At 40.9% G+C, this 16239-nt stretch overlaps 1 protein-coding gene across 2 annotated transcripts in view; it reads right to left on the reverse strand.

The window, feature by feature from the left end:
• The window catches only part of PRKAG2 (protein kinase AMP-activated non-catalytic subunit gamma 2), a 276646-nt gene that overhangs the window by 60473 nt on the left and 199934 nt on the right, over nt 1-16239 (reverse strand). The window lies entirely within an intron of this gene.

Raw genomic sequence — 16239 nt, forward strand, 5'->3', positions numbered from 1 at the left:
GGGTGGGCGGAGCGACGTGCCAGGGAGAGGGGAATGGAGGCTGCAGGACCCCAGGGGGAGATGACCCCAAAGGCGGGGTCCGGGGTGGAGGGGAGTGGGTGAGGGAGTGATTGCTTGCTTTTCTTTATAAAGTTTAGACTAAACTGCCCATCCCTTTCGCCTAATAAAAAATTTGTTCTGTGGAATATACGTACTGTAGATGCACTGTGTCGCTATCAGTTTTACCCAGCCATGGAACTCTTTAACGTGCTTCCTCTCTTCATAGCCCATTCTCTTCTTTGGGGAGCCACTGCCAGAAGCACATACAAATCTAAATCTGGCCCTGGCCACTCCTGTCACCCTGGATCTGGGTATCTGAGACTCTCCAATCGCCAACTCAGGTTGGCAGGCAGCGAGGCTGGCAGCCGAGAGCTTCCTGGAAGAGCAGGGTAACCAGAGAGGGGACAGGCACCCCATTCCGTGAGGCTCTCCTGTGTTACAGGCAATGACTGCCCCAGGTGCAGGGGGCCCTTAGCTCACTGCAGAGTGCAAGCGCCCTGATAAAGAGATTAGCTCCCCAGCGCTGATTAAGGCTGTGAAGTCCCGCCCCCACCAAAGGAACTTGGTTCTGTCACTCTTGCAAGCCTAGCCTGGAGGAGGAAGTACTTAAATTTCCTTTATGCTTTCTTTCTGCTCTGTCATCTCAGTTGGGCCAATACCCAAGTCTTTTTTTTTAGTCACGCCATGTGGCATGAGGGATCTTAGTTCCCCAACCAGGGGTCAAACCCATGCCCCCTACATTGGGAGCATGGAGTCTTAACCAAATGGGTCACCAGGGAAGTCCTGCCAATCCCTAAGTCTTAATCCTTGCCTTAAAAAATGTGGGGGGAGGAAAAGAAGACAGAACTAATTTTGTAAGACATGGTGGTAAAAATGCTCAGCTGTGTCATGCTTAACAGCAAAAGACTGAATGCTTTCTCTCTTAAGTTCAGGAACAAGGCAAGGATGTGTGCTTTCACACTGTTCTTAATCAACACAGTACTAGAAGTTCTAGCCACTGCAACAAGGGAAGAAAAAAAAATTAAAGGCATACAAATTGCAAAGGAAGAAATAAAACCATCCCTATTTGCAGATGACATGGTTGTCTTCATAGAAAGTCCCAAGGAATCTACTAGATAAACAAACAAATCCCAACACACCAAAACTAAGACTAATTAGTGCAGCCAAGGTTACAGGATACAAGATCAACACACAAAAATCAATCACATTTGTGCTAACAATGAACATGTGGAAACTGATATTAAAAACAATATTATTTATGATGACCACAAAGAAAATTAAATACTTAGGTATTCGCTTAAGAGAACATGTACAGGGCTTCCCTGGTGGCGCAGTGGTTAAGAATCCACTTGCCAATGCAGGGGACATGGGTTCGAGCCCTGGTCCGGGAAGATCCCACATGCTGCGGAGCAACTAAGCCCGTGTGCCACAACTACTGAACCTGTGCTCTAGAGCCCATGAGCCACAACTACTGAGCCCACGTACCTCAACTGCTGAGGCCCGTGGGGCTGGAGCCTGTGCTCCGCAACAGGAGAAGCCACTGCAATGAGAAGCCCGGGCACCGCAGCAAAGAGCAGCCCCTGCTCGCCGCAGCTAGAGAAAGCCTGCGTGCAGCAACAAAGACCCAGTGCAGCCAAAAATAAATAAATAAAATAAAAACTCAACAGGAGAAAAAGAAAACAATCCAATCAGAACATGGGCAAAAGATATGGAGGCATTTCACTGAAACAGATAGAAAGACGGCAAAATAAGCGCATGAAAACATGTCCAACATCATTAGCCATTAGGGAAACGCAAATCGAAACCACAATAAGCTATCACTACACCCCTATTAGAATGACCAAAATAAAAACAGTGACCAGGGCTTCCCTGGTGGCGCAATGGTTGAGAGTCCGCCTGCCGATGCAGGGGACACGGGTTCGTGCCCCAGTCTGGGAAGATCCCACATGCCGCGGAGCGGCTAGGCCTGTGAGCCATGGCCGCTGAGCCTGCGCGTCTGGAGCCTGTGCTCCGCAACGGAAGAGGCCACAACAGTGAAAGGCCCGCGTACCGCAAAAAAAAAAAAAAAAAAAAAAAAAAAAAAAAAACAGTGACCACACCAAGTGCCAGTGAGGATACAGAGAAACAGAATCACTTGTGCATTGCTGTGGGGATGCAAAATCATACCACTGCTCTGGGAAACAATTTTGCAGTTTCTTATGAATCTAAGCTCCCAACTGCCATATGACACAGCAGTGGCGCTCTTGGGCACTTATCCCAGGGAAAACGAAACATGTTCACACAAAAACCTATGTATGGGGTCGGTGGGGGGAGACCTTCAACATGGTGGAGGAATAAGACATGGAGGTCACCTTCCTCACCACAAATACATCAAAAATACATCTACATGTGGAACAACTCCTAAAGAACACCTACTGAATGCTGGCAGAAGACCTCAGACTTCTCAAAAGGCAAGAAACTCCCCACGTACCTGGCCGTGTGGCTGACATGGTCTTGGTGCTCCAGCTGGGTGTCAGGCCTGAGCCTCTGACGTGGGAGAGCCGAGTTTAGGACGCTGGTACACCAGAGAACTCCCGGCCCAACGTAATATCAATCGGTGAGTGTTCTCCCAGAGATCTCTGTCTCAATGCTAAGACCCAGGTCCACTCAACGACCAGCAAGCTCCAGTGCTGGACACCCCATGCCAAGCAACTAGCAAGACAGGAACACAACCCCACCCATTAGCAGAGAGAGGCTGCCTAAAATCATAATAAGGTCACAGACACCCCAAAACACCACAAGACGCAGTCCTGCCCATCAGAAAGACAAGATCCAGCCTCATCCACCAGACCCCTCCACCAGGAAGCCTACACAGACCTCTGAACCAACCCTACCCACTGGGGGAAGACACCAAAAACAATGGGAACTACGAACCTGCAGCCTGCGAAAAGGAGACCCCAAACACAGTAAGTTAAGCAAAATGAGAAGACAGAGAAATACACAGCAGGTGAAGGAGCAAGGTAAAAACCCACCAGACCAAACAAATGAAGAGGAAATAGGCAGTCTACCTGAAATGGAATTCAGAGTAATGATAGTAAAGATGATCCAAAATCTTGGAAACAGAATGATGAAAATACAAGAAACATTTAACAAGGACCTAGAAGAACTAAAGAGCAAACTAACAATGATGAACAACACAATAAATGAAATTAAAAATTCTCTAGAAGGAATCAATAGCAGAATAACTGAGGCAGAAGAACGGATAAGTGACCTGGAAGATAAAATAGTGGAAATAACTACCGCAGAGCAGAAAAAAGAAAAAAGAATGAAAAGAATTGAGGACAGCCTCAGAGACCTCTGGGACAACATTAAATGCACCAACATTCGAATTATAGGGGTCGCAGAAGAAGAAGAGAAAAAAAAAGGGACTGAGAAAATATTTGAAGAGATTATAGTTGAAAACTTCCCTAATATGGGAAAGGAAATAGTCAAGTAGTCCAGGAAGCACAGAGAGTCCCACACAGGATAAATCCAAGGAGAAACATGCCAAGACACATATTAATCAAACTATCAAAAATTAAATACAAAGAAAAAATATTAAAAGCAGCAAGGAAAAAACAACAAATAACATACAAGGGAATCCCCATAAGGTTAATAGCTGATCTTTCAGCAGAAACTCTGCAAGCCAGAAGGGTGTGGCAGTACATATTTAAAGTGATGAAAGGGAAAAACCTACAACCAAGATTACTCTACCCAGCAAGGATCTCATTCAGATTCTACAGAGAAATTAAAACCTTCACGGACAAGCAAAAGCTAAGAGAATTCAGCACCACCAAACCAGCTTTACAACAAATGCTAAAGGAACTTCTCTAGGCAGGAAACACAAGAGAAGGAAAAGACCTACAATAACAAACCCCAAACATTTAAGAAAATGGTAATAGAAACATACATATCGATAATTACCTTAAATATAAATGGATTAAATGCTCCAACCAAAAGACACAGACTGGATGAATGGATACAAAAACAAGACCTGTATATATGCTGTCTACAAGAGACCCACTTCAGACCTGGGGACACATACAGACTGAAAGTGAGGGGATGGAAAAAGATATTCCATGCAAATGGAAATCAAAAGAAAGCTGGGGTAGCAATACTCATATCAGACAAAATAGACTTTAAAATAAAGACTATTATAAGAGAAAAGAAAGACACTACAGAAGGATCAAGGGATCAATCCAAGAAGAAGATATAAAAATTGTAAATATTTATGCACCCAACATAGGAGCACCTCAATACATAAGGCAAATGCTAACAGCCATAAAAGGGGAAATTGACAGTAACACAATAATACTAGGGGACTTAAACACCCCACTTTCACCAATGGACAGATCATCCAAAATGAAAATAAATAAGGAAACACAAGCTTTAAATGATACACTAAACAAGCTGGACTTAATTGATATTTATAGGACATTCCATCCAAAAATAACAGAATACACTTTCTTCCCAAGTGCTCATAGAACATTATCCAGGATAGATCATATCTTGGGTCATGAGTCAAGCCTTGGTAAATTTAAGAAAATTGAAATTGTATCAAGTATCTTTTCTGACCACAACGCTATGAGACTAGATATGAATTACAGGAAAAAATCTGTAAAAAATACAAACACATGGAGGCTAAACAATACACTACTTAATAACCAAGAGATCACTGAAGAAATCAAAGAAGAAATTAAAAAATACCTAGAAACAAATGACAATGAAAACACGACGACCCAAAGCCTATGGGATGCAGCAAAAGCAGTTCTAAGAGGGAAATTTATAGCAATACAATCCTACCTTAAGAAACAAGAAACATCTCAAAGAAACAACCTAACCTTACACCTAAAGCAATTAGAGAAAAAAGAACAAAAAACCCCCAAAGTTAGCAGAAGGAAAGAAATCATAAAGATCAGATCAGAAATAAATGAAAAATAAATGAAGGAAATGATAGCAAAGATCAATAAAACTAAAAGCTGGTTCTCTGAGAAGATAAAATTGATAAACCATTAACCAGACTCATCAAGAAAAAAAGGGAGAAGACTCAAATCAATAGAATTAGAAATGAAAAAGGGGAAGTAACAACTGTCACTGCAGAAATACAAAGGATCATGAGAGATTGCTACAAGCAACTATATGCCAATAAAATGGACAACCTGGAAGAAATGGACAAATTCTTAGAAATGCACAACCTTCCAAGACAGAACCAGGAAGAAACAGAAACTATGAACAGACCAATCACAAGCACTGAAATTGAAACTCTGATTAAAAATCTTCCAACAAACAAAAGCCCAGGACCAGATGGCTTCACAGGCGAATTCTATCAAACATTTAGAGAAGAGCTAACACCTATGCTTCTCAAACTCTTCCAAAATATAGCAGAGGGAGGAACACTCCCAAACTCATTCTATGAGGCCACCATCACCCTGATACCAAAACCAGACAAAGATGTCACAAAAAAAGAAAACTACAGGCCAATATCACTGATGAACATAGATGCAAAAATCCTCAACAAAAGACTAGAAACAGAATCCAACAGCACATTAAAAGGATCATACACCATGATCAAGTGGGACTTATCCCAGGAATGCAAGGATTCTTCAATATACGCAAATCAACCAATGTGATACACCATATTAACAAACTGAAGGAGAAAAACCATATGATCATCTCAATAGATACAGAGAAAGCTTTTGATATAGTTCAACACCCATTTATGATAAAAACCCTCCAGAAAGTAGGCATAGAGGGAACTTACCTCAACATAATAAAGGCCATATATGACAAACCCAAAGCCAACATCGTCCTCAAAGGTGAAAAACTGAAACCACTTCCACTAAGATCAGGAACAAGACAAGGTTGACCACTCTCACCACTATTATTCAACATAGTTTTGGAAGTTTTAGCCACAGCCATCAGAGAAGAAAAAGAAAGAAAAGGAATCCAAATCAGAAAAGAAGAAGTAAAGCTGTCACTGTTTGCAGATGACATGATACTGACATGATACATGATACTACTAGAGCTAATCGATGAATTTGGTAAAGTATCAGGATACAAAATTAATGCACAGAAATCTCTTGCATTCCTATACACTAATGATGAAAAATCTGAAATAGAAATTAAGGAAACACTCCCATTTACCACTGCAACAAAAAGAATAAAATACCTAGGAATAAACCTACCTAAGGAGACAAAAGACCAGTATGCAGAAAACTATAAGACATTGATGAAAGAAATTAAAGATGATACCAACAGATGGAGAGATATACCACGTTCTTGGATTGGAAGAATCAATATTGTGAAAATGACTCTACTACCCAAAGCAATCTGCAGATTCAGTGCAATCCCTATCAAACTACCAATGGCATTTTTCACAGAACTTGAACAAAAAATTTCACAATTTGTATGGAAACACAAAAGACCCTGAATTGCCAAAGCAATCTTGAGAAACACAAATGGAGCTGGAGGAATCAGGCTCCCTGACTTCAGACTATACTACAAAGCTACAGTAATCAAGACAGTATGGCACTGGCACCAAAACAGAAATATAGATCAATGGAACAGGATAGAAAGCCCAGAGATAAACCCACACAGATATGGTCACCTTATCTTTGGTAAAGGAGGCAAGAATATACAGTGGAGAAAAGACAGCCTCTTCAGTAAGTGGTGCTGGGAAAACTGGACAGCTACATGTAAAAGAATGAAATTAGAACACTTCCTAACACCATACACAAAAATAAACTCAAAATGGATTAAAGACCTAAATGTAAGGCCAGACGCTATAAAACTCTTAGAGGAAAACATAGGCAGAACACTCTATGGCATAAATCACAGCAAGATCCTTTTTGACCCACCTCCTAGAGAAATGGAAATAAAAACAAAAATAAACAAATGGGCCCTAATGAAACTTAAAAGCTTTTGCACAGCAAAAGAAACCATAAAGAAGACAAAAAGACAACCCTCAGAATGGGAGAAAATATTTGCAAATGAAGCAACTGACAAAGGATTAATCTCCAAAATATACAAGCAGCTCATGCAGCTCAATATCAAAAAGCAAAGAGGACTTCCCTGGTGGAGCAGTGGTTGGGAATCCTCCTGTCAGTGTGGGGGACACGGGTTCAAGGTGTGGTCTGGGAAGATCCCACATGCTGCGGGGCGGCTGGGCCCATGCGCCACAACTACTGAGCCAGCACTCTGGAGCCCGCTAGCCACAACGACTGAGCCCACATGCCACAACTACTGAAGCCCGTGCGCCTAGACTAGAGCCTGTGCTCCGCAACAAGAGAAGCCACTGCAGTGAGAAGCCGGCACACCATAAAGAAAAGAAGCTCCCACTCGCCACAACTAGAGAAAGCCCACGTGCAGCAACAAAGACCCAATGCAGCCAAAGATAAATAAATGAATTTAAGACAGACAAAAAAACAACCCAATCCAAAAATGGGCAGAAGACCTAAATTGACCTTTCTACAAAGAAGATATACAGACTGCCAACAAACACATGAAAGGATGCTCAACATCACTAATCATTAGAGAAATGCAAATCAAAACTACAATGAGGTATCACCTCACACCAGTTAGAATGGGCATCATCAGAAAATCTACAAACAACAAATGCTGGAGAGGGTGTGGAGAAAAGGGAACCCTCTTGCACTGTTGGTGGGAATGTAAATTGATACAGCCACTATGGAGAACAGTATGGAGGTTACTTAAAAAGCTAAAAATAGAACTACCATACGACCCAGCAATCCCACTACTGGGCATATACCCTGAGAAAACCATAATTCAAAAAGAGTCATGTCCCACAATGTTCATTGCAGCTCTATTTACAATAGCTAGGACATGGAAGCAACCTAAGTGTCCATCGACAGATGAATGGATAAAGAAGATGTAGCACATATATACAATGGAATATTACTCAGCCATAAAAAGAAAAGAAATTGAGTTATTTGTAGTGAGGTGGATGGACCTAGAGTCTGTCATACAGAATGAAGTAAGTCAGAAAGAGAAAAACAAATACCGTATGCTAACACATATATATGGAATCTAAAAAAGAAAAAAATGGTTCTGAAGAACCTAGGGGCAGGACAGGAATAGAGATGCAGATGTAGAGAATGGACTTGAGGACACAGGGAGGAGGAAGGGTAAGCTGGGACGAAGTGAGAGAGTGGCATGGACGTATATACACTACCAAATGTAAAACAGATAGCTAGTGGGAAGCAGCTGCATAGCACAGGGAGATCAGCTCAGTGCTTGTGACCACCTAGAGGGGTGGGATAGAGAGGGTGGGAGGGAGACGCAAGATGTAGGGGATATGGGGATATATGTACACGTACAGCTGATTCACTTTGTTACAGCAGAAACTAACACACCATTGTAAAGCAATTATACTCCAATAAAGATGTCAAAAACAAAAACAAAACCAAAAACCTATGTATGAATGTTCACATCAGCTTCATTTGTAACAGCCCAAACTGGAAATAACAGATGTCATTCAACAAACAATGTTACATCTATACTGTGGAATACTATGCAGCAGTGAAAGCAACGAGCTACTGATACATACAACCACGTGCATGAATGTCCGGGGAAGTATGCTGAGTGAAAAAAGCCAATCCCTAAAGGTTATATACGGTATGATTCCATTTATAGAACATTCTTGAAATGAAAAAAATTATAGAAGTGGAGAACAGATTAGTGGATGCTAGGGGTCAGGGATGCGGGTGGGGGAACAGAAGTACCTGTGGCTATAAAAGGGCAACATGAGGGACACTTGTGGTGATGGATCTGTTCTGTATCTTGACTGTTTCAAAGTCAATACTCTGTTTGTGTTATCATACTATCTTTTCCCCCATGAGTCAAGCCAAGCTGATTTAATTCTGTGGAGGAAACGACAACTGGGGCTCATTTAGAAAAAAAATCTTTATTGAGATACAATTCACATAACATAAAATATGACTTTCAGTATACACACAGGGTTGTGTAACCATCTGTGTTTACAGCATTTTCATTATCCCAAAGACAAGCCCCATACCCATTACCAGTCACTGCCTATTACTCCCTTAACCCCCATGCTCCCTCGTAGGCAACCACTAATCTATTTTCTGTCTCTATAGATTTGCCTCTTCTGGACATTTCATATAAATGGAATCATACAGTATGTGGTCTTTCCTCTCTGGCTTCTTTCACTCAGCATAATGTATTCAAGGTTCATCCATGTTGTAACATTTATTCGCACTTAATTTCTTTTTATTGCTGAAAAACGTTCCATTGTATGGATATACCACATTTTATTTATCCATTTATCAGCTGGTACGTTTTCATTTCTGTTAGGTATAGATCCGGGAACGGAATTTCTGGGTCATATGGTAACTCTCTATTTTAAACATTTAGAGAAACCGTCAAACTGTTTTCCACAGTGACTGCACCTTTTTACATTTTCACCAGCAATGTACGAAGGTTCCAATTTCTCCTGTACTGTAGTTTTGCAAGATGTTACCATGGAGGGAACTAGGTGAAGGGCACGCAGGATTGCTGTATTATCTCTAGAAACTTCATGTGAACCCACAATGATCTCGAAATACAAAGTCTAATTAAAAAGAAGTTTGGTAGTACACAGTGGAAGTGTCGATCCTCCTAATGTTGGAAAAGTCTACCCTTGAATTTCCTGCAGTCAATTTGGCACACTTTAAAAAAGAAATCCCTCCTTGATATTTATGAGGAGCACCATCTATTTCACCGTAATGCTGATGAGTTGTTTCCTGGGAGGCAGAAACGGGCAGCCGGCGGGAGTACGTATTTCTGGAGTCTGTGAACTCTGCAAAAGTGGTCCTCAGACCAAAATGTCCTGTGCCTATCACCGTCCACGCTGGTAGAGAATAGAAATGGAAACAAATTAACGTGATTCTCTTAATTGTACCTCACTTGATGATGGGTGTACAGAAGTAGACTAAAATGAAAACGTCTCTAGTGAGACTGAATTTATTTCCACGGGTTGTTTTCACTTTGTAAAACATCTCATGCTTTCTTCCTTAGAAAGGAGCGTAGTCACAGGACACCAGAAAGAGGCAGATGACACTGTTCTATGACACGCGAAGTCAACTTCAGGGACCTAAAGCCCTGCGAAGCTTTTCAGACATGCACAGAAATGTCGACAGGCTGAAATGAGTGATGGATTGGTTTGTACAAATAATTTGAAGCTGGTGGCCATCGGCTGCCTTTTCACGGTGATGTTCTCTTCAAGTCTCAACAGACTTACACGCCAGAGTTAATTTTAGCTATTCCAGGCGGGCAGGGAAGCCAGGAGAGGAGGAAAGCAGAGAGGAAGGGCTCAGGCCATGTTCTGCATGCAAAAAGAAGGGGCTTGCACTGCGATGCTACCTCATCTCCCTCGAGAACTAAACTGGCAATATCATGGTAGAGAGCTGCCAGGTTGTCCTTGCTGGACCTTGTGCAGATTCGTGGTATTTCTACCTGTACCCCGTCAGCTTCTGCAACCAGTCTGGGATGACCGGACTCCAGGGTGATGGGAGGGAACAGAGTTGAACTTTACTGAAAGAATGCCTGCAATACATGGAGCCATTACAAGTGTGACCTTTTGGTTGGTGAAAAATACTAAATGATTAAGGACTGTCTTACATAATTGTGCCCAGTGTTTTGAATGACTATCAGAAGGGGAAAACATCAGGCTGCGAGCTTAAACATAAAACGACTGCCAGAAAAGCTTTCCTTTATGCAATGAGGTCGGATATGCGTTCACTTTGCCTTTTTTTTTTTGTTTGTTTTTTGCAATCTTAAATAGCTACTGCAAGAAATCAATCAACCTTAAATACTGGATAAGGAGCTCCTGAATAATTTAGAAGCGTCGATGTTTCCCCCTGCTGTCTTCTGTGAGCTCTGGTTCCATGCAAAGACGTCCTCTGTGCGGTAGCAAAGGTGGGACGGGAAACTGCACCCGTGCGGGCAGGAGATGTGCGTGCACCCCGTCCTACCTCTCGCTCTACTCTCTCTAGCCAGCCTTCACCCCCGTGCCTGTGCTGATGGCCTTGAAGCCTCAGCCCCAAGCTCAGAGCTCTCCTGCGCTCCAGACTGCTTCCTGCTCATCTCCGTTTGAATTTTCTATGGGCAATTCAAACTCATCCATCGCAAATGGTCCCTGGGTCCTCTTGGTTTATCTCAGTGTCCTTGGACACCGCCCAAGGTGTCTCTGTCTCCACCATACTCCTCAGCTAGGCTTGCTGTTGGAACAGCTCCAGTTTCTCCTGTCTTGCCCTTTTCTAGTCCGTTCCCTACCCTGGAGCCAGAGCTCCTTTTAAACACAGACTTGTTCTTGTTACTCGGTTTAGAACCATCCAGTGACTCTCAGGAACCTTTAGGAATGTCGTGCAAGCTCTTCAGCCCCGAGCAGGACCTGGTCATTTTATTTCTTCACCTTTGCTTGCTAACCCCCGCTGCATCCTCTACACGGGAGCCCTGATGCTTTGTTCCTGGAATATACCCTGCTCACGGCACTAAGAGTTTGAATATTCTGGCCTCCCTTCCTACTTCTGTCACTTGGCTAGGTCCTACTCACTCCTTTAAGATTGAGTCTTTAAGATGAGCAGAAGCAGTGTGGCCAAAAAAAAGAAAAAAAAAAAGAAAAATCAGCCCTCACACTCATCAGACGTTTTATCATTTGGTTCTGGTTTTCCCTGGGATCTTAATTTAAGAAAATTTCCATTAAGAATTTTTATTTGAAAAGATGCAATCTAAAATAAATTCAAGGTTTGCCTGTTAAAAAAAAAAAAAATGAGTCTTAAAAAGAAGGCTCACCAGGCAGCCTCTCCTGCTTCTTCACCTCTTCTCACAACTTACCTGGTTAATTGCTTCTCTGAACCCACATGCTTCTCTAAGGCAGTTAACATGGAATTGGGATTTACTCTCCTGTCTCCCCTAAATGCCATAAACTCTTTGAAGCGGCAGAATGACCCTGTTTGATCATCTTTGTATTGCCTGTGCCTGACACGTAGTAGGTATTGCAGAAATAGCTGAGTGAAATGCATTGTTTGTTATTAGGAAATCAGTTAAAAACATGGTGGGTAAGCAGATAATTTTAACAGCATAAGTGGGTTCAGAGATGATTTCATTCCATTTACTCCTGCTTTTCCTGGACCTCATTTCTATTTAGAAATAATTATACCCACATTCCCTTGCGCGTTGGAGCTGGTATTTTGAAGAAAAAAGGAAGTGACTGTGCTCTTTCAGACTCTCTCTGAGGACTGCAGGCTGTGGACCGCACTTTGCATCCTGGTTTGGACATTGGCAGAGAGCTTTCCCAGCTCTTGCTGTCACCCTACAATTTTACTTTCTGTTAAGTGAGAACAATGGATCTCTTAAAGTGGTGTCGAAATTTGATTAAAAACTCAAAAATATAAGATATTTAACACCACAACTATTAATTCCTCTGATCGATTTTAATCATTATATTTGGGGGAAAGGTTTTGTTCATTTTGATAGTTTTCTACATAACAATTTCAGATAGCATAAAATAAAGCTGGTTCCTTCCTAACATTTATTTATGATTTCCTTTAAAGAGCATTTATTCCACAGGATCTTTTCAGAGAGTATGGCAACCAATTCTACAGTTCAGTGAGTCAGCTGAACTGTTTCAAAGGAGGAGCTCCTGTTTCAAAGGAGGTATCATTAAATAAGAGATGAAGAAAATGGACTTAACCAAAACAAAATTCTTTTTGTCTGGCTTCTGTTAAATTGTCTTCTAAGTTCCAAAAAGTAGACAATGTTAAGATTTTGAAGATAGTCATTCAGCAAATATTTACTATCTGCTATATGCCAGGAACCACAGAAGGTGAGTCATTTAAATATCTGGTGTGATTAGAAATTCACATCAAAGATATGAAGTAGGAACCCTAAACACACATAGCATTTATTTGTTACTCTTCAAATCCTGGTTCTGTGGAGCTCATTAGTCAGGGTCTAGAATATGTATGTCTCTTGCCTTTCACAAATAAATCCAAATTAGTTTTTATTTTTTGTTAACTGAAATCTTTGATTATCAGGTTTGTGTTTAACACGACTTACTGGGGAGCTAAATACATTTCATTATGTTGACAACTCTTATTATCCCATAATACTGTGCAAATTTAAAAAATAAGTATTGCTCAGCCAGTTCAATTAACTGTTCATAATGACAGTTTAAAGCTGGTTCAATCATGATTTTACACGCTTATTAAGAGTGAAAATAGATGACTATTAAAAATAGCTGAAAAGATAACATGTGTCATAGTGCTTAATGTTTCTGTAACTGTTGCAAAGACCCTGCTACTTCTTCCCCTTGAACGTGAGCTGGACCTAGTGACTTGTTTCTAATAGACAAAACACAGCAAAGGTGATGGGCCATCACTTCCATGATTAGGCTACGTAAGACTGCGGCTTCTCTCATACTAGCAGACTCTCCCCCTTGCTGGCTTTGATGAAGCGAGCTACCATGTTGGAGAGGCCATTTGGCAAGGAACTGAGGCCCTCAGTCCAACAGTCTGCCATCAACCACATGATCTTGGAAATGGATCCCTCCCCAGTCAGGCCTTCAGATGACATCCCAGCCCTGGCTGATGTCTTGACTGCAGTTTCATAAAAGACCCTGAGGCAGGAGACCCAACTAAGCTGTGCCTGGACGTCTGACCCACAGAAAGTGTGAGATCTTAATACATGCTTTAAGCTGCTAAGTTTGTGGTAATTTGTTACACAGCAATAGATAATACAATGAGTTTTTTTAAATATAGTTAGGATACAAGTTCTTTGTCAGAGACATGTATTGTGAACATTTTATCCCATTCTGTGGCTTGTGTTTTCATATTCCTAACCATATTTTTCAAAGAGCAAAATTTAAAAATTTCAATGAGATCCAGTCCATCCTTTTACGATTCATGTTTTTTGTGTTCTATCTAAGAAACCCTTGCCTCCCCCAAGACTGTGAAGATTTTCTCCAGTGTTTCTTTCTAGAAACTTTATATTTTGACTTTGACATCAGATCTATGATCTGTTTTGGTTTAATTTTTTATAATGTGTGGTAAGCGTTTAGGTTCTTTTTTCCCATACTGATATCCAGTTGTTCCACAGTGCTTGTTAAAAAGACTTCATTTTCCCCATTGAACTACCTTAGCACCTTCATCTAAAGGCGACTGACCACATCACCATAGCCAAGACATGGAAACAACCTACATGGGCATCAGCAGATGAATGGATAAAGAAGATGTGGTACATGTATTATAAAATGGAATACTTCTCAGCCATAAAAAAGAATGAAATAATGTCATTTGCAGTAACATGGATGGACCTAGAGATGATCACACTAAGTGAAGTCAGAGAAAGACAAATACCATACGATATCACTTATATGTGGAGCCTAAAATATGACACAAATAAATTTATCTATGAAACAGAAACAGACTCACAGACATAGAGAACAGACCTGTGGTTGCCAAGGGGGCAGGGAGGGAAGGATTGGGAGTTTGGGATTAGAAGATGCAAACTATTATATATAGGATGGATAAACAAGGTCCTACTGTATAGCACAGGGAACTATATATTCAATATCCTGTGACAAACCACCATGGAAAAGAGTAAGAAAAAGAATATATAAATATAAATAAATAAATAAATATATATGTATAAACTGAATCGCTTTGCTGTACAGCAGAAATTAACACAACATTGTAAATCAACTATAGTTCAATAAAATAAATAAAAAATAAATCAATTGACCATATATGTGGGGTCTAGGTCTAGACTCTCTATTCTGGTCATTGATCTATTTCTATACTTTCATCATGGCCATCCTGGCTTTTTTTTTTTTTGGCGGTACGCGGGCCTCTCACTGTTGTGGCCTCTCCCGTTGTGGAGCACAGGCTCCGGGCGCGCAGGCTCAGCGGCCATGGCTCACGGGCCCAGCCGCTCCGCGGCATGTGGGATCCTCCCGGACCGGGGCACGAACCCGTGTCCCCTGCATCGGCAGGCGGACTCTCAACCACTGTGCCACCAGGGAAACCCTCCTGGCTTGATTCTTATAGCTCTGTAGCAAGTCCTGAAATCAGGTAGTGAACATTCTCTAACTTTGTTGTTCATTTAAAAAATTGTTTTGTCTCCTCTAAATCTTTTATTACAGCTTGGGATTTTTTTTTAAAAAAAAAGGCCACTGGAATTTTGGTTGGGATTGCATTTGATCTGTAGGTCAATTTGGGAAGAAGTCACATCTTAACAATATTGAGTCTTCTAGTTCATGATCATGTTATATCTTTCTGCTTATTTGTGTCTTTGATCTCTCTCAGCAATCATTTGTAATTTTCAGTGTAGAGGTCTTACATGTCTTTTGTTAAATTTATTCCTAGGTATGTTATGCTTTTTGATGCTCTTGTAAATGAAACTGTTTTTAAAATTTCATTTCCCAATTGTTTGCTGTTAACATAAAGACACAATTGATTTTTGTATATTAACCTTGTATCCTGTGACCTTGATAAATTTACTTGTAAGTTCTAGTGGATATTTTGCTGATGAGTTAGGATTTTCTACATAAGTAATCATGTGATCTAGTGCCTCTCACTTTTAGTTCTTTACTTTGCAGTTCCCTGAGAATGTATAATCTTACCCATATTTAAATGTTTAGTGTATTATACATACAGTCTGATTCTTATCTAAATATATCATTTTATTTGTTTATTCAGAGAAGATGATATTTCTGTTGCTCTGTGTGATATTATGTATGTACCATATATACCCGTATATGTGTAATATTATGTATATTAATATTACATATATATTACATATACATTATATTACATATAATATTAATATTACATATACATATATATGTATGAATATATATGGATACATATGTGTATATATTCCCCACCTTAGACTCAGTTGTCGGCAATGTGTAGCCCTCCGTGTGTGGCACACTGTACTTAACTGTAGTGGATACGATTGGTTGCCTACCTGGCCTCCATTCCTCTCCCACCACCTTCCTTTCCAGAATACCCCACTAATTTTGTTGCAGTATATACTGTTTCCTTACACAAGTCGCGATGGTGACAATCTTTCTCAAGCTAGTCCCTTTGGACTAAAGGGAAGGACTTACGGTTGAAGAGGGCCAGCGCCCATGTACACATGTTCACGTCCCCGTCCGTCCCC

Source organism: Leucopleurus acutus, assembly GCF_964270905.1.
Source record: "Leucopleurus acutus genome assembly, chromosome: 9".
Classification (NCBI taxonomy): domain Eukaryota; kingdom Metazoa; phylum Chordata; class Mammalia; order Artiodactyla; family Delphinidae; genus Leucopleurus; species Leucopleurus acutus.